The sequence below is a fragment of the Pundamilia nyererei genome, unplaced genomic scaffold (assembly GCF_000239375.1).
Source record: "Pundamilia nyererei isolate P.nyererei 1_Seehausen unplaced genomic scaffold, PunNye1.0 scaffold00081, whole genome shotgun sequence".
Lineage (NCBI taxonomy): Eukaryota > Metazoa > Chordata > Actinopteri > Cichliformes > Cichlidae > Pundamilia > Pundamilia nyererei.
In genome coordinates, this window is record NW_005187482.1 from 2,667,233 (window position 1) to 2,674,249 (window position 7,017).

Consider the following 7,017-nt stretch of genomic DNA (forward strand, 5'->3'; position numbering starts at 1 on the left):
GTGCGGTGGTGTGTGTGATGGACCCAGGTGCGTACACAATTGAGTAGACAGGAGTGAACTTAACAGAAAGCGAGCCTTTATTATGGCTGAAGACAAAGTGTACAAACAAAGCAGGGATAGCGTGACTAGACTATAACTAAACTGGGAAAACTAATACTGTGACAAACTAAGAAGACTCAGAGACTATGATGATCACTGCAAAGACTGACCGTGAACACACGGAGGTGAGAACACAGACGACGCGACACTGAACACCGCAAGACTGAGGACTAAATACACACCTGAGGCGATCAGGGGAAGTGGAGACACATGAGGACACAGCTGACTAGAATGAAACATAATTACAGCACAGGGGAGAGTAAAACTAAATGCAGTGAACAAAGAACACCAGACTCTTTCAAAATAAAACAGGAAACCCAGAGACATGAAGATAAATCATGACATGAACTTAACATAACCACACAGACATGAAACATGACAGGTAGACACACGAATCAGGGAGACTGAGTACAGGGGGAGATGACAGAAACAACTAAGAAATAAAGGACTAAATAGCCACCTAGAAATTAACTAGATCAAAAATGGATACAAAAATACACAAAACTCAAACACTGCGTCACACGACCCAGCCCATGACAAGGAGGGGAGGAGAGCAGAAGTGCAATGCCGTGCCTGAAAATAATGGAATAGATTAGTAGCTGGAAGATTTGTTTCTGAACACAGGTCTAAAAAAGTTAAGAATGTGCCATCTTTAAAGAGATTCTTAAACGTATTAATATCATGATGCTTCCACTGTACATAGGTACCATCAATGAGGCCAGGAGTAAACAGATGGTTCTGTGTGATGGGCATGTGTACTGATGCAGAGATGTACTTAGACTAGACTGTACCACGGGATTTTGGGTGAAATGAGAAGGCTTAAGTGGTAGTGGAGAGAACAATAAAGCTTCTAAGGATGAGGAAGTGCACGACAGGCGCTCCAGTTTGCACCACAGCAGATTCAAGCCAATGGGTCAATTTGTGAATATGAGAGGACCAATAGTAAAATAAAAAGTTAGGCAAGGCGAGACCACCATCAAATGTCAGTCTCTGTAATAATGATTTCCTCACCGTGGGATGTTTCCCTCCCCACAAAAACGATGTAACTAGCTGGTCTAACTTTTTGAAAAAAGCTTTAGGTAAAAATATAGGAATACTCTGAAACAGAAATAACAATCGAGGCAAAATGTTCATCTTTACAGCATTGATCCGACCAATTAGGGACAAAGGTAGCGATTTCCATCTCTGAAAATCTGATTGAATTTGAGTCATTAAAGGGGAGAAATTGGAAGAGTGTAGAGAAGACAAAGTACGAGTCACGTTAACTCCCAAATATTTAAAGCCGGCAGGGCTAAGTCTAGAAGGAATGTCAGATTGTTTAAGTGTAAGACTTAAAGAATTTATGGGGAAACACTCACTTTTAAGAAGATTTATTTTGTAACCTGACAGAGAGCCGAACTTGTTTTTAATAGAGACACAATCGATGGTATACTAGATAAGGGATCAGAAACATATAGAAGCAGGTCATCTGCATATAAAGACAATTTTACATCAAGGCCTGACTGGGAAATACCATGAAAATGAGGAAGGGCCTTCAAAGCTATAGATAGGGATTGAATTACAATAGCAAAAAGTAGGGGGGACAGGGGGCAACCCTGTCTCGTTCCGCGTGACAATGAGAAGTAGCCAGAGGAAACACCATTTGTATAGACACTGACTTGGGGTGCCTTGTACAACAGTCGAATCCATGAAATGAATCTGTCCTTGAAACCAAATCTTTGTAAGACCGCAAAAAGAAAGCTCCACTCTACACGATCGAAAGCTTTCTCAGCGTCAAGTGAGACAACTACTTCTGGATTAGTGGTGCTTCTTTAGCTCTAAGGTCAAATGGTGGGAAGTGTCACGGCTAGACGGTCCTCACCGATCGCCTTGCCAATTTTTGGTGGTGTTTGTGTACTTTGTCGTGTTTTCCTCTCCATCCTGTGCATGTGTGTTTTTTCTGCTGGAACATGTACTTCCGGAAGCCGTGGCACGGAACGGCAGCTGACCCGGGGGGAGTGTCCTGAGCTGGAATCGTCGCACCTGTGCGTAATCACTTCGCCGGCTACAACTAATCTGAAGCAGACCTATTTAACGGTGCAGTCGAGTCACAGCCAACGCTGGAACGTTGAACTAAAACGGGCAGCGTAGTCGCGACTAGCATACCCAGTTTGTGAAGGAGAGAGAACGTTTTCGTTACTGTGCGTGTGTTTTTCTCATTTGCCTCCAGGATTCAGGGATCGGAGGAGCGGGCACAAGGAGTTGTTTTGGATTGTCACTGCACTGTCACCACGGGGAGAAGCCACCGTATCACTGCACTGCCCTTTTTGGATTACTGACTCGAACTGTTGACTCACCTTTTCACTGTGAATAAATCCACTGTCACTCTGCAAGGAGTCTCGCACCTGAGTCCTTTAACCCAATTCATCATGACAGAAAGTCCCAGATACAATAATTAAATCATGTATCTGTATGAAATTCACTAACTTAATTTGTTCTTGTTGAGATGACATGAAAAATTCTAGTAAGAGTGGTTAGTTTCTGGACATGAAATTCACAAGATTACATGAGATTTCAAACTGCAGGTAAATCACTGGAGTTATGACAGGCAGCCAACTACACACACACCACGTGTATGCTATTTATTATGGTCCTGGGTTCAAATGTTAACTAGACTCTGGACTTTGTTGAACATTATGTAATATGAAGACAACATGTAGTATTTAAGTGACCAAGTAGTATTGGGGTAAAAGTTAATGAATAGTGTTGGAATAAAATGACAAAATTGTGAAGGATTAAAATATTCCAAGAGCTCAACTTACTTCATCTAAACATTTTTCAATCACGTTTCATCAACACAAAATGCACAGGTTATTGAATATGAATAAGTTGTTTAAGTTTCCGCCAAAGCAAAGCAATTGTGTGCAACCAATGTCCACTATTGAATTAAGTAAATCCAACCTGTTCTTTTTTTCAGTGCAGGGGCCCTCTCGAGTTTTAAGATTAGGCTTAAAACGTTGCTTTTTGATAAAGCATATATAGTAAGAACTGGATCAGGTGACCCTGAATCCTCCCTTAATTACACTGCAATTGGCCTAGGTTGTGGCTTCCCTTTGATGCACTTAATATTTCTTCTTTACTCATCTTTTTTCACTATGTGTTTATACACCTCTCTGAATTTAATCTTTAGTTATTTATTAATCTCTGGCTCTCTTTCACAGTGTGTCTTCTTCCTCCCATCACCTCCACCTGGTAGCAGCAGATAGCTGTCCCTCCCTGAAAATGGTGATGGCGGAGATTTCTTCCTGTTAAAAGTTTTCCTTCCCACTGTTGTCAAATGCTTGCTCAAAGGGCTCCTTTGACTGTTAGGGTTGTATCCTTATTATTGAAGGGTCTTTACCTTACAATATTAGGCACCTTGAGATGACTGTTGTTTCAATTTGGCGTTTTATAAATAAAATTGAAAATTAAATGTCATCAGGGGAGGAATGAAAGGGGGAAGGGTAGATTGTTTTTGTCTGAATACAATGGGATGGTTAGCACTGTTGCCTCCAGGTCCTGAATTCAATTCCAGCGTCAGGGAAAGGATGGATTTGCATGCGCTCCTCGTGTCTATGTGGGATCTTTCTGGGTACTCGGCTTCCTCCCAAAGTCACCCATATGTGCAGTTAGTGGGGTTAGATAAATGGTGATTCTAAAGTGGCCACACCATAGGTGTGAGTGAATGGTTGTCTGTCCCTCTGTGTTTGCCCTGCAACAGACTGGCGATCTGTCCGGGGTGTACCCTGCCTCTCGTCCTCTGCCATCTGGGACAGGCTTGCTAAGTTGTGTAGGAGGAAGAAGGTGGATAAATGGATATTGTGTTGTGTGTAGACGAAGATCAGATCTCACAGATTGTTGCATGTCCAAAATGATTTTGTTAACCCCTGTATATGCAATCCATCCATCCATCCTTCTCATTCCCCATACCCAATACAGGGTTTTCGTGAGGCTGGTCATAGAATGTGAGAAAGCCTACACCTTGTTCAAAAGTGTTTCTTTATGAATAACTCCCCTTTAGACAGTTTAGTAAAAAAGTTTTGCGAGCTGGTTTTCCTCAGTATTCATCTTTTCGCTTACCCTCCCCATGTTGTTAAAAGGGGGAGGGGGAAGTACACTCAACCCCGCTACACACACTGCTGATGTCAGACTCCAGTCATGTCGACCCTCCTCAGGATCAACGATACCATCATGTTCATGGCGTTTCTTCAGAGCCGTGAGTAAAAGTAGCTTTAGTGCCGCATGCGTCTTCTCTCTAATTTCCGATATTGTGCGTGTTGCTGCAATCTACTGTATCTGCTGTCCTGTTATGTTACCGGCTAAAACATGTCTGCATTTCGAAACGGGTCAGGATGACATGCTTTAGTGGCGCAACGGAGGATGCTCTCGGGGAAAAGCATCAGCAACACCGTTGTAGCGATTTTTTTTAAAAACACACATTAATTTATTGTTACATCACAGAAAGATTATTTTCTTTTTTACCCGGCTCGACAATAGATTGTATAGATTGCAATATCCCCCTGCAATATAAGCATGGATAGAGAAATATAATGACATACACTTGACACAGTGAGACTGTGTGTTTTTGCGTGTGTGACTATTTGCAGTTATGACTAAAGGAGCAATGGAGATGCGAGGCTTTATCAATCGCATTAGACGTGTTGCCTTCAAGTACTGTCGGGTTTTGGACACTTTGTCAATACCTTAGCTAATTTCCTCTTAAGTGTGTGTATGTGTGTGTGTGTGTGGGGGGGGGGCTTTCGAAAATGTGCAAATCACAAATCGTGCTATTCACACAATAAGGTTAGTACAGACATGACCCTACTTTTGAAATCGCTTTTGAAATGAGCTGAGATGGCCTATTTATAACTCAGACAAACTGATCATATAAATGGACTGGTTATTATATAGCACTTTTCTACATCATTTATACAACACGACTCATTCATCCATTCACACATATTCTACAGGTTAACACCTGTAGTAAGTGCTTTCTATCTAACATTTACATGCATTCATTCTCCAGTGAATACATCAGAGAGAAACTTGGTGTTCAGTGTGTGAGGATACTTAGGCATGCAGACTGGAGCAGTGAGGATGGACCACTAACCTTCTTATTAGTAGATCACCTGCGCTACAGCCAAAATAGTATAATACTGTTCTTCCCCAAAACTAATGATCCACTGCATATGAGCACTGTAATAGCTTACCGAATAGAATACATTGAAGCTTAAATTAATATAAAATTTCGGAAAAAGATTAAATGTGCTCTCACTGACGGCCAGCATTGAGTGTTCATCTATTACTGAATGTATAAAATTGCTGGACTAAAATCATCAATCACATTATAGCTAATAATCAAACAGTTTTGTTGTGACACTTGCATGATCAGTTCTTGAATTTTGTGCATAATGATGCATAGCAAAGCATGACTTAAATGTGCCTTTTCTGTGCACACTTGGATGGTCATGCTTTAAAAAAGAGAATGGTCTAAAATAGAGACCTAGTTATATGAGCAGTGCTTACATAACCTAGAGATGGTTATGTGAGAAAATCCCAGTAGATCAACAGTTTTTGAAATACTCACTGATGCCAGACTAGCCCGTTTGGCACCAATGACCATGCCACATGCAATTTCACTTAAATCACCCTTTCCCCCCCCCCTGTTCTGATACTAAGGCTGGACTTTAATCATTGTGATCACATCTACATGCCTAATTGCAGTGAGTTGCTGACATGTGATTGGCTAAAATTTGCAATAAGCAGTTCAACAGGTAACCTAATACATTGTCTGGTGAGTGCATACAGAGGGTAAAATAAGTATTGAACACGTCACCAATTTTTAAAGAAAATATATTTCTAAAAGTGCTACTGACATGAAATTCTCATCAAATGTCTCAACCCATCAAACCCACACATGCAAATAAATCAAACCATAGAAGTACATAATTAAATTATGTGTACTAATGATGCAGAAATGACACAGGGAAAAGTTTTCAGGATTCAGGTCAGGTCATTGGCTGGGCTAAGTCTAGGAGGTTTACTTTTTTTCTCTATTCAAAGGAGCTTGCAAAGATTTCTTTCTCTATAAGCAAATGAGCGTTTCCTTGGCTGTGTGTTTGGGATTGTTGTTTTGCTGACACGTCCCTCGTTTCACCTTCATCATCCTGGTAGGTGGCAGTGGATTTTTTTTTTTTATCAAAAATGTCTCAGAACATCTTTCCATTCATCTTTCCTTCAATTATATAAACCCCCCCCCCCCAATGCTGAATGCCAAAAAACAGCCACATACCATGCTGTTCCTACCTCCAAATTTCACTGTTGATATGGTGTTTTTGGGGCGACATGCAGTCTGTTTTTACCTCCAAACATAGTGTGTATTATGGCATCCAAATGCTTTAGTTTTGGTCTTAATTAATCAGGCTATATCCTGGCAGTATTTCACAAGCTTGTCTAAATGTTGGTCAGCAAACTGTAAACGCGGTGTGGTGAGTGTCCATACATGGTTGAGCGCATTATTTATTGCTTTCTTTCAACCAATTCTACCTGCTGATTTCAGGTCTTTCTGTAGCTCTCCACAACTGGTCCTTGGCTCTTGGAAAACTCTTCTGATAATTCTTTTCACTGCCTTCCTGAAATCTTGCGGGGATCACCTGGTCGTGGCCTGCTTATGGTAAAATGATGTTCTTCCCAATTCTAGATTATGGCTCCAACAGTGCTCACTGGCACATTCAGTAGTTTAGGAATTCTTCTGTGACAAATCCCATCAAGATGTTTTGCAACAATAAGGTTTCAATGCAATGGCGTGTCCAGCGGGGTGGCCTGGGGGGGCACAGGCCACCCCCCCAACCAGACTGGCCACCCCAGGTGCCACCCCAAAGGTAAAACAATAAAATTCAA

General features: G+C 41.3%; 1 protein-coding gene across 2 annotated transcripts in view; it reads left to right on the forward strand.

Moving 5' to 3' along the window:
• The first annotated feature begins 4,247 nt into the window (after positions 1–4,247).
• LOC102194644 (TANK-binding kinase 1-binding protein 1-like) overlaps positions 4,248–7,017 on the forward strand; it is a 30,223-nt gene continuing 27,453 nt past the window's right edge. For both annotated transcript variants that reach the window (XM_005738105.1, XM_005738104.1), the window contains exon 1: positions 4,248–4,333. The gene's annotated coding sequence lies outside the window, so the exon portion shown is untranslated. The remainder of the gene's footprint in view (positions 4,334–7,017) is intronic.